Source organism: Callospermophilus lateralis, chromosome 14 (assembly GCF_048772815.1).
Source record: "Callospermophilus lateralis isolate mCalLat2 chromosome 14, mCalLat2.hap1, whole genome shotgun sequence".
NCBI classification, from domain to species: Eukaryota; Metazoa; Chordata; class Mammalia; order Rodentia; family Sciuridae; genus Callospermophilus; species Callospermophilus lateralis.
In genome coordinates, this window is record NC_135318.1 from 51,579,027 (window position 1) to 51,594,392 (window position 15,366).

General features: G+C 39.9%; 1 non-coding gene across 1 annotated transcript; it reads right to left on the reverse strand.

Annotated features, from left to right (window-relative positions):
* Positions 1–13,935: 13,935 nt before the first annotated feature.
* Positions 13,936–14,036, reverse strand: LOC143380839 (small nucleolar RNA U13). The gene has a single exon (XR_013088714.2). It is a non-coding gene; the product is annotated as a small nucleolar RNA U13 (small nucleolar RNA).
* Between the last annotated feature and the right edge of the window lie 1,330 nt (positions 14,037–15,366).

The following is a 15,366-nucleotide window of genomic DNA, read 5'->3' on the forward strand; positions in this document are numbered from 1 at the left end:
ATATTTAAAAACTCTTGCTGGGTGTGGTGGCACATATCTGTAATCGCAGTGATTTGGGAGACTGAAGCAGGAGGATAGCAAGTCCAAGGCCAGCCTCAGCAATTTAGCAAGAAGGTGACTTAGCAAGACCTTGTCTCAAAAAAAAATAAAAAAAATAAAATAAAATAAAATAAAACTCTTCATAATATGCTTGACTTTTTAAAAAAAACTAAGGCTACATTCTCAGTCTATGTTTGTAACAGATCCAACAAAATTAAAATTACAAAGACTCTTTTTTGAAATTCACGGATGGGTTCTCTTTTCTGCAAAAAGCCCATGGTCAACTGGCAGTAGCAATTGTGTCTATCTAGAGCACTGTTTCTTGAATTCAATATGCAGAAGAATCACCTAGAACTCTTGTTAAAATGCAGATTCAGAATCAGGAGGTCTGGGCTGAAGACCAAGATTTTGTGTTTCTTCCCCCCACTCTCTCTAAGAGTCTGCATTTCTAACAAGCTCCCAGATGATGCTGATGCAGCTGGTTTAGGGACCACACATTGAGTAGCTAAATTCTATGAATTCCTTTTTCTTCCTCTTCAGCTTATGCTTCACCTTATAAGAAATTCTGTGGTACATTAGTCCATGGAGCTAATGCCAATAAATTCAAACTGCTAGAATATTTGAATCTGGGGGGTTAACACGGATTCCATTACATGTTCTCTCTTGAAAATTAGAATGAGGACTTAATGAAATAAAAAATCACACTATTGTCAAATAAGGACTTTAAAGGAAGCTAAAATGTGACCCACACTCTTCATATTAATTCAGATTTTCCATGTCTTTTGATTTCAGCAATATTGTCGTCACATCTTGACCTCTTATTAATTAACAAGATTTAAAAGATATATCAATGGAAAAATGTGTTAATTTATCTGTTGATATTGTAATTAAGTAAAATTCCCTTAGAAATCTATTTGGTAATGTGTATAATGAGACCTTTTGTTCACACCAAAACTGCCTTACTGTTTGACCCTATATTTTCAATTCTGATCATTAATTACAAATAATTTGTTTATATAACAAATGTTGGCTGAGCATTTGTTATGTGCTACTCCCTGAGGATGACAGATTACGAAAAGGGCAAAAAGAATCCCTACCTCATTCTTTTTTCTTTTTTAAAATTTCTTTTAGTTGTCAATAGACCTTTATTTTGTTTATTTATATGTGGTGCTGAGAATCGAACCCAGTGCCTCACACATGCTAGGCAAGCGCTCTACCACTGAGCCACAATCCCAGCCCTCTACCTCATACTTTAAGTTTGGTAATTTCCAAGATAAAAGGAATAGTGGGGTGGGAAATGGGATAAGAGTGGGGAACACCCTTGGAAGAAAGATAATGATAAGCAAATCCTGATCTTAAAGATCTGTGTATAGAGGGAGACCCAGGCAGCTGGGAGAGGGGTGGTGATGAAAACCTCAGGATAGGAGTAGAGAATGGAGGAGGGAGGAGAGGGGTCTGGGGAATACAGTGATTGGTCTATATCAGTCTTGTTTTTATAGGGGAGGGAAAGACTTTCCCATTGCCCTCCTAGATTGTATAACTTGGTCTATGGAAAAAATATGTCATCAGGCAGATGATCAGGAGAAATTATATGCATGGGAACATCAGAGGGAAAAAATGTGAGGACCTGAAGAGAGCAGATTTGGGAAGGGGAGGAGGGATACAGGCAACTAGGGGAGAGTACATGGTTTGAGGAAAGATAAAAGGGCCCTTAGAAGAACAGATGAAAGAGAAGATAGTTTGTGACAAAGTTTGTGAAGACGTGGTGTCAATTCCTAGTGTCCTCTCCTATAATCAATCTTTGCAGGTCGGGGAAACTTCTAGGGGAGGAATTTATGACAACTGAGTTCCCTTTGGAAGATGTGTTTTTTGACAGATAAGGAGGTTTCGGAAGACAAAAATGCAGCTTCTCCTTTCATTTTCTGAATTTTAAACCCTTTCAGCTCAAAATAATTGACATACCAGAAAGGCATACTTTAGCATGTCCCAGACTCTTTCACTTTTATTTTGCTGAGCCATGGAAATATTTGTCCTTTTCTTGGGGGCATACATACTAAGCTCACCAAGAAGACTGAGAATAGAGCTTTTATCTAATGATATGGGCACTGTGCTCATCCTGGCCTCTATGGAACAATCTGGGCTTCTTGTAAGAAGTCCAGGATTAAGGCTCAGAGGTGCTGCCCTGCAGATGAGCAGTTCAAAAATTTTCACCTGCCAAAGACTTTCCAGGGGTGTAGAGAATCAAGATACTGAGAACTAGAAAGGCTGAGCAAGTGGTAAGCCTGTCAAGAAGTTTTCGGAAGGTTACTGGGTGCTGATTGGAAACACATTGTTGCTGAGCCCAGAATTAAGGATGCTCTCACATTCAGTTGTGGCGGAGCCGTGCCTTCTGGGCACTGCTCTTTTGGATGAGTTTACCTCTTTGCTTTAAGCCAGTACCTCCTGATTTGCCCTCCTAGTTATACTTTCACTCAGAGATGAAGGCTGCTGGTGTTGTGTCTACATTAGTTTTATTCGGAGGAAGAGGTTGTCAGTGATCTTGGAAAAGTCCAATGCAAATGTGTTACAGCAGGTGGCAGCCTTTCCCCAGGAGAGAAGGAAGAGCTCACGCAAAATTGGCTTTGGTTTCATAGTTGAGTTTTATAGCTTTACCCTGACGTAAGTGTCAGGTGATTTAGCTAAGATCCGAAGTAGAGATTGGCTTTATCACAGAGGGAAAGAGAAACAGAGGCCTGGACTTGGAAAAGGGGAGTATGGGCTTGCTTCCAGGGCCAGTCCCATACTGCTGGCTCTTAGGAGTTCAGTGGTTTCCTTGGGGAGTCTGGTCAAGTTCAGACAACTACCAGGCATAGCGGGCAAAGGTATCAGTTTGAGGCTCAGAACAGGCTCTGAGCAAGAGTCTACAGGGAGGCAGAGAACTATTCCTAAGATACAGAATGGAGCAAATCAAGAAGATCTACCATACTGGGGCTGGGGTTATAACTCAGTAGCAGAGAGTTTGCCTAACATGCTCGAGGCCCTAGGTTCAATCCCTAGTACTGCAATCAATCAATCAATCAACCAATCAACAAACAAATAGAATTATCCTGCTATGTATTCTAATGTAGGGAATCTGATAGTAGAAGTAGTTCCCTTTTCATTCCAAATCCATAAAGCAGCTTTAAAAACTAATCTGCCATTTAAAAAATTAAATTATTTACATACACTTTTGCAAAGCACTTGGTGGAAAATTATACTTGGTGGTGAAATTTTACCCTGGAAATATATCTACTTTGTTTCTATTTTTTTTCTTTCCTTTTTTTGTGGCACTGGGGATTGAATCCAGGGGCACTTTACAACATCCCCACATCCCCAGTTCTTTATGTTTTTTATTTTGAGACTCCCTAAGTTTTGGGTCTCCCTAAGTTGCCCGGGCTGGCCTCGAATTTGCAATCCTCCTGTCTCATTCTAATGAGTAGGTGGGATCACAGGCATAGGTCACTGCACCAGTCTGTTTCTTGCTTTCTTAATGGTAAGATTGTACTTCTCTCTTAGCAAGGAAGTGCTACATAGAAAATCATGTCATTCAAAACCTAGAGTAAATGAGGAGACATTTACTAAAGTCCCTACAGATGGAGTAACTTTGTGCCTGAAGGAAATGGGGGTGATTAGACAAGGAGATGAGCAGAAAGAAACCAAGGGACTAGCTCTGACTAATGAAATTAGTAAGACTTCAATAAAATTAAAATGAAAATTCAATTCCTCAGTTGCATAAGTCACATTTCAAGAGCGCCTACCATATTGGACTGCACAGATCACTGAGAGAAGCTCTACTGAATCACATTGGAGTAGAGGTAAAAATCACTTGTTGCCAAGCAAGAAGGTCAACAGTTTAGAACAAACCCTCCCTGTCATACAAATTATTGTACTAATAATTCCTAAGTGTGACAGGGGTTTGAAATCATTTCTCATAATCCTCATACTAACCCACAATGATGTTGCCAACAATGGTTGAAACCTTTTTACTGCAGGCCAGACACTATTTGTTGTCACAACTCATTAGTCTTTGCAAGGACCCAGCGAGGTGAGTACTATTATTGCTCCTATTCAACAGATGAGGAAACTGGGGCAGAGAAAGGCTTTAGTAACTTATCCTTGGTTATGTAGCTTATAAGGAACAGCTAGGATTCAATAGCTAGGATTCACATTGAATGGAATGTAATTATTAAAGGCAAGAAAAATGTCTAGCTCACTCTCTATGACTAAAATTCGCATTTGAGCCACTATGCCTCAAGGCAGACCCAACTCTTAGATTTTCTAAAACATAATTGACTTTCTGACTAAAGAAGGCTTTTTGCCAATTCCGTAGAGTAACAATGATCCTGTTAGCCAGGATGTGAGCCACTTCCTTCCCCCAGAGCAGAATCTGTTGTCTGCACAAGGGAAGTTGGTTTCTCAGAAGCTTACCTTAGGAGAAACAAGTCTATTTGGATGAAAATTTCAAAGTAAAATATTTTTGTTTAAGCTGAAAATGAAGATTAAAAGTATTAATGGGCACATGCCATTTTCTCTTACTGGTGAGATTTTGAAAAATTATTCTGTTAATCTGTGCTTGGCAACTTTTCTACATGAACATGTATAGTAAAATTACAAGTTCAAAGTCAGACGTTGTTTCCTAAAAATTGTGAATTGGCTTTTGTTACTAGTCTTTCAATAATGTAGTAAATATTATCAGTATTATTTGATGGTAATAGCCAATGAAAATTCTTATAATTGAGTGCTAGGTATTTTGCCCAATTAGCAGAGGAAATGTGGAATTTGGTTATTAGGTTAAAAGGGATATTGAACAATCTTCAGGAACTCAGTGATTCTGTGTAGATCGGGACTCAATTATTTTGTGTTCATGGTCCAATATCATGTTGTACACTTCAAAGTGAGATGCTGTCTGGTACATGAAAAAACAAGGAAAGGCTGTGAGTCTCACTGATACCTCTATCCTCAGTTAGTATCACATGGTTCTCTAAAAAGGAAAAAATTGAGAACTGGTAATTGTTAAGCTTCTTTTCTCCTACAAAATTCAAGATTTTTTGATAGTTTTAGTATAGTATTAGATTTCTTTAATTAAATTGCTACAATTGCTGTTTCTAAAGGATCTCTTGATATACTTTAATTAAACCTATAGGTAAGTCTACTATGAAAGGAGAGCCAAATAAGATGGTAACTAAGGTGTTTAGCCTAGTAGTAGAGCACTTGCTAGCATGTGCATGTGCATGACCTGAGTGATTCCCAGAACTACGAGAGAGAGAGAGAGAGAGAGAGAGAGAGAGAGAGAGAGAGAGAGTTAGCTAAAAATGTTTTCAAATAGCTACATATTCTGAGTAAGGTTTAAGGAATTATTCATTTTTAATGGCTAAGGAAACCGATTTTAGGCACAAAAGGTAACCGAGAGGAAGATAACATAGAGCCAAAGAATCAAGAATCCACCCCCCACCTGCACCACTCAGGTTTCCATTTTAAAACCAGTTCCTGCGAAGAGAGTAATTTAAGCAAGGTGGCTATAACCCTGAAGTTACAGAAAATGAGAGATAATGTGAAATCCCAGCAGTCATCTGCCCAGGCAGATAGTTGGAGAAAAGGAAGAATGAACTGGAAAAGGGTAATAGACTCATTCCACAGGTGGTGCATGCAGCTGCAAGGACTGGGTCAGAGAGGCCTTCTCAGAAGCACAGAAATATTCAGCGTGGTTCACTCTCATTCCCTTCAAGAGTACAGACCTGGCAGCCTTAAAAAGGAAGAGTTCTGGAATCAAACCAGATTCCTTTGTGTTTCCTGTTTGGCTGAGAGCAATCTGAAGCAAACAAAATCCTGAGATCAATTCACTTTAAAAATTTATATATGTGTGTACACACACACACACAAACACACACATGTGCATTTTATATTGCCTGATGATACCAAATAATTCACTTTTACCAACTAAATTGGTTTTGCAGATGGCCTGGAGCTACCTATTTGTCTCCTGTTTTCTGTTTTTCATATTTGGGTAATATTTCAAATAAATTTTCTTTTTGCTTGATATAAATAACCACGTTAGGGTCACTGATGTAACACTGTGACATGTTTATTCTTGGAATTGTTGCACTTCTAGTTTCATAAATAAGGCTGCATTGGAGCTTGCTTTATGGAGTTCAATTTTATAAGAGTATCCTCCACTCTATTTTATTCCCACCCTCTGGCTTTTCGTGGATGTGTGTTTTGCTCAAGTGTCTCCTGAGAGTTGGAAGGACCAGCTAGATGGATGAGCTTTGAGTTGCTGCTCACACAGCTGTTTACAGTGATGATCTCAAAAAAGCAGGCATCACATCTCATTTGTTGGATGAACAAACTTCAAGAGAGTAAGTTGGGGTTAGACCTTTTTAAATTTTTTTTTTCCTTTCTGGACTTCAAGTGCAAAGACTTGAGAGTTAATTCCTCTCATCAGATAATGATATGTGATTATCCACGCCAGGCCTTTTCTTGTTTTCCAAGCTAGGTCTTTTCCTATTTTATTTTACCTTATTATTCCTACCCGCCCCACATCATTGTCAGTCTTTGTAGCCATTCTAACATAATTAAATATGTGATTGGCTATGCATGAATTTTTTTAACCTAATATTGTTTGATGAATGCATATGTTTAAATCCTGTAATGTTCCATGGTTTTCATTCTTTCCTTGATCTTTCATGCAGGGCTATTTTTAAGTTCTATCCATTTCTAGCCCACCTAGCTCATGTCTTGTCTCTGCTGCAGAAGATTCTATATTATGTGTCTGGTACTTTTAACATATCCATTAAGATACCCATTCCCCTAGTGATGGATCCTCCAGACAGCCTCTATCTAACTCCTTTCTACCAACACTAACTCTGCAGGAGACATGAGGAGATCTCCTCATGAATCTGTGTGAAAAGGCATTCCTGGGTGGTAGGTTGTACATATGTACACACACACACACATACATACACACAATAACACACTGCCCAGAGCTCTCTGGAATAGTTGTATCTATGTATAGTCCCACCATCAATCAGCACATGGGGATTATTGTTTCTTACATCTTTGCCAAGACTGTCAAGATTGCCCAATTTATAATTTTTATAAATCTATGGAGTGTATGATGGTATCTCAAAGACTTTTTAAATTTGCATTCCTCTGTTTTCTACTGACAATGAACTTCTCTTTAACCCTTCTTAGGTATTGCGTTTCCATTTCTGAGAACTGACTTTTCATATTTCTGTATTTCCGTCAGGTGCCTTATCTGATTCACAGGAGCTCCTTAGATATGCTAGGTTTTAATTCCTTGTTGGTTTGCGATATCTTCTAAACTGTTCCTTTCAGTCTGTTCTCTATCTGCTTAAATTTGTCTGTGATGGTCTTCATTGAACAGAAATTCTTAATCTTGGTACAGTCAAATCTTTTAACATTTAATCTTATGGCTTATTTTTTTGGTCTGACTTACAAAGTTCTTTCCTACCCCAAAGTCTTAAATATATTCTACCTATGTCTCTATTAGCTTTATCCTTTAGTAGCTTTATAAGAGGTTATAAGATATGAAATATTTGTGACTGTTATTATTATTGGCTGCCCCTAACATTGTTTAAATAGAGTACTGGCCACATTGGAAGAACGTCACAGATAAGTCAAACATTCTATTTCCACCTCTAGCCCTGTGTCTCTGTTAGTGAACTGAATGAGCACTCTGGTGCAGACCTGAGGAGGCAAGATGACCCGTCTCTGATGGGGGCATCAGTAAGTCAGTTTCTCCCTGCCCTATCCTAGGATCATCTCTTGCCTAAGCTTCTGGAGTAACCTCCTATCTGACCTTGCTAGTACTCTTGGCTTTTTCCTATCCATTATTAGCCCTGTTGCCAGAGTTCTAGAGCTTAGGACAGTGCAAGATCATAGTAAGTGCCCTTTGCATGTTAGCTATTATGATGATGGTCATAATCATTATTATTATGCATTGTCATTTCTGTGTGAAATTTATATCTTTGACCCTCCTATCAGTAGGATTTACATGTTGAGTTCCTTTCTCTCTTTCTCTTTGTCTCTCTTCTCAAATTATCCTAATTTAAGTGTGCCATCTGTTTCTCATTGGGACCCTAACTGGAAAAAAAATCAATCAGAATTCATATTGCATAGCAACACTTGAAGTTTAAAAAAAATCCATTTTCTCCGATTAAGTAGCTCATATCACAAAACTTACTCATGAAATCATTTGCCTCACAATATCATTATCCAAAGTGACTTGTCAACTACTGTATTATTTGTATTGTATTTGGTCCATTCTATGTTCAGAAAGCACTTCTCCCGATGGATCTCTTTTCTTTTTCTTTCAGGGCTCTTGTTACTGGTAATTTTTCTCACAGGGAGGAATATGGATCTAATTAGCTTCAATGTCTTCATGAATTAGTGTAATATATTGTTAGGAATGTGTGCATTTTAAAAAGAGGATGCCAGGATAAAAAGATGAAGCCCGATGGCAGAAATTATGGACGCTAACTCTGGTGAAGGATGTTTGACTTCATCTATTCTGATCAGAATGACGACTAATTTTCCTCCATCTTTGTTCAAAAACATATCACTCATTGCAGAATTTTAAAGTCCTTCTGTCAGTGTTTGTGCAGCTGCTTAGGACTGTCCAGTGTACCATGTACTCAAAATTTGAAAGCACATATCAAGGAGAGCTTAGCTTCCAGTCTTGAAAGTACAAGAAATACCCAAAATTTGTTGGTGATTGTTTTGTAGTGTGCCTGAAAAAAAAAAAATTCACATTGCATCTCTTTTTGGCTGTTCTCTCTGATCAGCCCTGCCTCCTCTGCTTCACTTAAAATGAAAGAAATCAAGTAAACAACTTGCAGCAATCAGGGGACCCTAAAATAGCTGGTGATCTGCAGCAGGTTAAGCTCAGACCTACACACATGTAAATCATTCAAATTGCGTACCTGGCAAGTAAAGCTAACAATTTATACTTTGATCTGACTTGATTATTTGAAAAAAAACAACTGATTTTTTTCCCCCTGTGGCATAATTATAGATGCTAGTTCTGTCTTACAGCCAAGTTTCTCCCTAGAAGGCAGATTAATCTTATGATTCCTTTACATAGAAATCATACATGGAAATTAGTATTCCCTAACATAGAAATAAAATGCACACACTAGTGCTTGTGGAGCTAAAAAATATGTTTGTAGCTGGGGATGCAGCTCAGCATTTGAGTGCTTGCTTAGCATGTGTGAGGTCCTGGGTTTTCCCCTGCACAGCTAGCTTCCTTCTTTTCTCCTCTGGTTGAAATTCGTTGATTTTAATCCACAAATATTTGTGTTTCTTCTCTTCCCCTCTGGTTGCAATGAATTAGTTTTAGTCCACAAATATTTACTGAGTGTTTACTATGTGCCAGGCAAGAAACATAGTGCTACAGAAGACAAGCCAGGTCCCTATTTAAGGTGATTGCATTCCAAGTGAGGAGGGTCAGCTAGTAAACATGCAAACAAGCCAAATAATGCAATTTCAGTAACTAAGGGCTGTGAAGAAGATAAAATGGAACAATATGGCCGATGTTACTGGGGTTTGGTGTGGCTAATTGGTGACATCATAGTTGCAAACTGAAGCCAGAGAAGGATACACCAGAGTGACAATCTGCAATCAAAGAAACAATAAGTGCAAAGGACCTGTGGTAGAAATGAGCCTCATATGTTTGAAGACACAAAGGTGGGCAGTACAAAGCACAGTAAGAGGGAAGGCTTAGAAGGAGATAAAGAAAGGAGGCTAAATAAGAGCCAGGTTGAGAGAGGCAGAGCCAGATCAAAGAATGATGAGAAGCTGGGAAGTTACAGTGTAGCATGAAGCATGAGATGGGGTTGTTTGTCTTGTGAATTCAAAGAATGAAATCCACAGACACAAGGGTGAGAGCAAAGTGACAGAATTTATTAGAGTAATAGAAAGCAGAGCTCCCAAAGGGGAAGAGTCCCAAGAGAGGGATACCAGAGAGCAGCTATTGTCCAGGGGTTTATATGGATCTACAGGAAGAAGGAAATCATCCCCCTAACCAATCCTGGGTAAGGTACTCAGTGCAAGGAGTTCTTTATGCCCACTTTGGTCCAATGCGTTTACCAAACCTTTTTTGGTAGGGGTCTGGGTACCAGGCATCTATTATTTCTATTCCCCCCCCCCTGCCTATATACGAGTAAGCCTGACCTTGACCAGGCCTGGTTTGTATCTAGTTTCTCAGCCCTGCTACAATAGAGACTTGACCTTGAAGGAGTCCAATTTAACATGTCCATTTTAACATTTTCTCCTGTCTCAATTAGAATCTGACTTATATTTGAAAAACATAACTCTGCCTACTTTATGGGAAATGGACTGCAGAAGGTTGAACCAAGAAGTAGAGAGATTAGGGACAGAGTATACCTATCCAGGTGACAGATTTTAAGGACCGTGAAGTTTTGCCATGCAGTGGGTGTACCTGTAGTAGCACCTGAAAATTCAGTAGCATTTACCACGCTGACTTTGGCTTCCCTTCAGCTGGTACTGGGAACGTTAAGCTGATGTAACAGAGATAATGCCTGTGAGATATTAAACCAACATATTTGCCTTCCCAGTAAACCCTTGTCCTCATGGCTCCCCCACCCACTAATTCAATGGCATGCATTGTGTCATGGGGACAGAAAATTCAGCCAAGAATGGGTAAGTCATCACTTAGCTTAGAGTCTCAAAATAGAATTAAAAATATTCACAGCAAAACAATAGTTTGGAATCAAATAATTTTAGTTAGCAAAAGCCACACTGTGATTGAAGGGGAAAAAAAAAGATGAATTTGTACACACACCAGTGAAGAAGAGCTGGGAGGACTGCGCTTGAGCAGATCATAGGTAAAGCCAAGAAGAACACAGGATATGACCTCAGAGCCATTTTCCTGGACTGGAAAGGAAGATAAAAAGTTAAAGCAACAGGCAGGAAATTAGGCTATTCAGAGAGTAGAAGCACAGGGTTACTCCAGATGAGTGAAGGCAGAGCCCTGAAAAAGAGGTGTGTACCCCACTTTCCATTTGGAACTGAGGCAAATACAGAGAAGCAGAGATGCTGTGATTGGACAAGGACAGGGGCCTGTGCACTGTTTGAGGAGATCCAGTGGGAGAATGATGGAGGCTGACAGGATGAATGGGCTGGAAGAAGAGGCCTGGCCTTGAGTCAAGAAGGGGCAAGGCTTATGCTGTTCATCCTTTAGGGCTGGGGCTATCAGAAACTGAAATCAATGTAGGTTCAAAGGCCAGAGAGAACAATTTCTTCACTAAGGGAAGTGGGAGGGCCTAGAGCATGGCAAATATTTTTTTTCCTGCACCTAGATGACATCTCGGGAAAGGAAAGCAGGGAGGAGAACCCCTGGGTGAGGAAGAAACCTTGAAAGATTGAGTGATTTCCCAAGAGACAAATTTCCCAGTTTCTAAAGAGATTCACATATCTTTAACTGGCAAGACCAAGTATTTCCACCTGCCTGTGGAACGGGGACTTTCCAGCAAGAAGTCATTATAGATAATAAGGTGGCTTTGCTTTTGCATAATTGATTTTTAGTGGATACAGAAATGGGTTGAAAACTCTGCTCTATTTGGAAAGTCTGGATTGTTACCAGATGAAGAGCTGGTGTACCTCTGCCTGAGACAAAGAAAGGGGAGGAAGGGGTCAGGAGGAAGGGGATCCATTCTGTCAACAGTGATTACCTCTAGGAAGGGTGACTGGAGGACAGAGGAGGGAGGTAGACATATTTTTCACAGAATACTTTTCTGTGCCTTTTGCATTTGTTCTATGTGCATGCATTAACTATTTTAAAAAGAAATTAAAACAGGAAAAATAAGCTTCTGAAAAAAAAAAAGCAAATGCATTTACTCTGATATTCAACACTTGACAATTAACATTAAATACTTCTCCTCGGTGCACTTTTTGGCTATTCCTTTTACCTCTGTTAATGTTAGTTCTGTAAGCTGTCTGCCTTGCCTCTTCGGCTAACCTGAACACAGTTCCACATAACCTGCAGGCGAGCTATCTGTTCTGTATGGGAAAATAATCCCACTGAGCCAGACTTTTTTGTTATCCTGGATTGAAGCATGGGAAGGACTGACAAGGGGCATTTGTCCCTACTCTGGCATCAAATAGCAATGGGGAGGTAGTGGAAAGAACGTGGGTCCTGGAGTTGAACTTAATAGAGCTTACTTCTGCCAGCTACTAGCTTGAGGTCCTCGGGTGGGTTTCAAGTTTCGTCGCTACACATTGGAGTAATATAAACCTCATTGAGTTGTCCTAGCACAATGCTAGAACTGTTCTGATTACCTTCAACTCTCTTCTCCCTGCTTCCCTCAGTTTCTACCCAAGATATAAGCCCCTTCGTTCATTTACGGTATCCCTGACTCTCATTTCCATCCTCCCCTGTGTGTATTTCACTCCTTTGATTCAACTGCCCTCAGGTCCCTCTTTTATTAATGAGTATGCTTTCATTTGCCAGTAATAGGAAACTGAAGCCTAACTCATTTAAACACAGAGGGGATTTAGAGACTCAAATATCACAATTTTCACAGTGGCAAGGCCCTTGGGGTTGGTCACAATTCAGGTGTACCGAGAACGCTGTGTTTTTGTCTCCACACTCTGTCACACTCGAGTCTGTGTCATTCTGGGATTGGCTCCCCTAGTGGTCCTGGAGGCCGGATGTCAGCAGCAACTAGGCCTACCTGCTTCTTCATTATATCCACGGGGGCTGAGAAGAAGTGAGTCTTCAATCATCAAACAAAAAGCTGACCTTTCATTAAGTGGAACAGTCTGAATCAATTGTGGTGACTAGGGGAATGCCATGTGCTAATTCCCTTAGTTCTGGACTTAATTGTCCACTCTTAAGTCAATCACAGTAGCAAAGGAGCTGGGATTGCCATGATTAATTTAGATTATTTGTTCTCAACTGGGAGCCAAATGATTTCCTTGGGAGTACAGTTATGAATTACTTAACAATGGAGGTAGTTCTGAGAAACACCTCATTAGGCAATTTTGTTGTTAGGCGAACATCACAGAATGTACTTACACAAACCTAGGTGGTTGTATTAGCTTTCCATCACTATAATGAAATATGAGAGATAATTAACTTATAAAGAGAACAGTGTTATTTTGGCTCATGATTATGAAGGCTCCAGTCCAAGACCATGCTTTGAGCCTTTGGTGCGGGTGGTAGATCATGGGAGGAGCATATGGTAGAGCAAGCTGCTTATATCACAGGCCCAGAAATGGAAGACAAAGAGATGGGGGTCCTACAATCCCCTTTGAGAACAGGCCCAATGACCAAGGACCACCCCCAGAAGGTCCTACCTTGTAAAGGTCCAAAGTACCTCCCAATAACACTGCAGTGGGGACTGAGTTTTTAGCACATGGGCTTTTGGGGGACATATAAAAATGGTACAGCACATTATACATGAGCAACCTGGGTATAAAGTTAGTCACCATCATATCTGTAGCCTGTCATTGGCCAAAACATCATTATATCACACATGATTATATATGCAAATGTTGTTAGGACTAGTAGGAGTGCCAGTGGCATTTAGGTGACGGTAGTGGGGAGATTAGGGGCATCAAATGTCTTGCAATGCACAGTGGTCCCATTGGTTTTTCCAAAATGCCAATACTGCCCCTGAAAAGAAACACTGGCTTAGACCATAAGCACACATTCCTGAAGCTGGGGGCTCAGTTTACCCTGAAATATGGAAGTCACATTTATGGAATATGATGCATGTCTGGAAAAAAATAACAAGATCACTTAGCTCCTCCCTAATTTTATTGACTCCCTGTCTTTACTTAAATCTCAGCTCACACTATTATATATTACTTTAGCTAACCACTTTTTTTTTCTCATGTCAGATGGGTAATGTGCAGATGTGGTAACAAAGTTTAGAGGGAGGCACATCTCACACAATAGCGTGACCACCCAATCATCACATTATGAATCGAAGGATCTTAGCTAACCTCTTAACAATATGGTTTACTTTGAACTCCTGTTGCACTTATCCAGACAAACCCTATTGTGGCCATGAATTTTGTATCTATCATTGGATCCCTTGAAAAGAGAGGCTCAGAAATTTAACTAGACACATGATCATTCATAATAAAGACTATGTTATGCAGGGCATGGAGGTGCATGTCTGTCATCCCAGCATTTCGGAGGCTGAGGCAGGAGGATTGCAAATTCAAAGCCAGCCTCAGCAACTTAGCAAGAGCCTTAGCAACTTAGTGTGAACCTGTCTCAAAATAAAAAGGGCTGGGGATGTGGCTCAGTGGTTAAACACCCCTGGGTTTAACCCCTGGTACTAAAAAGAAAAACGAATTTGTCAACTTCTTCATGGGACTAAGCCCTAGTCAAAGAATTTAAGTAAAATCAGCATATGCCCTTCTCCTGGTAATTACTTCTTCCTGATAGCTAGAATCCAAACAAAATAGATGGGGCTGAAGAAACCATATTGAACCATGACACAAACCAAATCCAAAGGATGGCAAAGGACGGAATTAGAAAGAATCTGGATTCCTAACACTATGAGTTCTACTCCAGCGTTATTAATCTACCTGGATTTTTTAAAAAATATTTTTTCGTTGTTGATGTAAATTTATTATTTATTTATTCATTTATTTATATATGGTGATGAGGATTGAACCCAGTGCCTCATACATGCTAAGCAAGAGCTCTGCCACTGAGCCACAACCCCAGCCCCCTATCTGGATTTTTATGTGGGAGTAATCAACTTCTTTCATGTTTAAGCAACTGGAAGAGGATGCAAAGTTGAATGAAAGGCTTGGTTGGTTGGTTGGTTCTATTTTGCAGATGAGAACTACTGGAGGATGTTTGAAATCTGAAAGGAAGTGGGGTTAGGGGAAAGAAAGCAGGGGTAGAGAGTAGGATGGAGGAGAGAAGATAGGAAAAAACAAAATGACGGGGGGTAATCTTGAAGATAGATTATTATTTGGGATTTTCTGTCATTTGTAGGAAACATAACTGAAATATTAATATTATGTCAATCTACCCATCCTCATATGGGGGATCCTAAATACTGATGGTCAAAGCACATGTAAGCAGGTTGGTGCCAATATCAAGTAGGTTCTCCAACCTCAACTGGGCCCTTAGGGCTGCTCAGCAGTCTCTCCAATTCTCTCTAGCAAACACTTCAGGCTTTCTTCATGCTCCTCAGACTTACACTCTTCCTTCTCCCTCCTTCTCTCTCAGCAGTTGACCTCTGCTTATCTAAGAGGGGCAATACAAGAAATCTTATTTTTAGATAAGGGGGTCCCTCCACT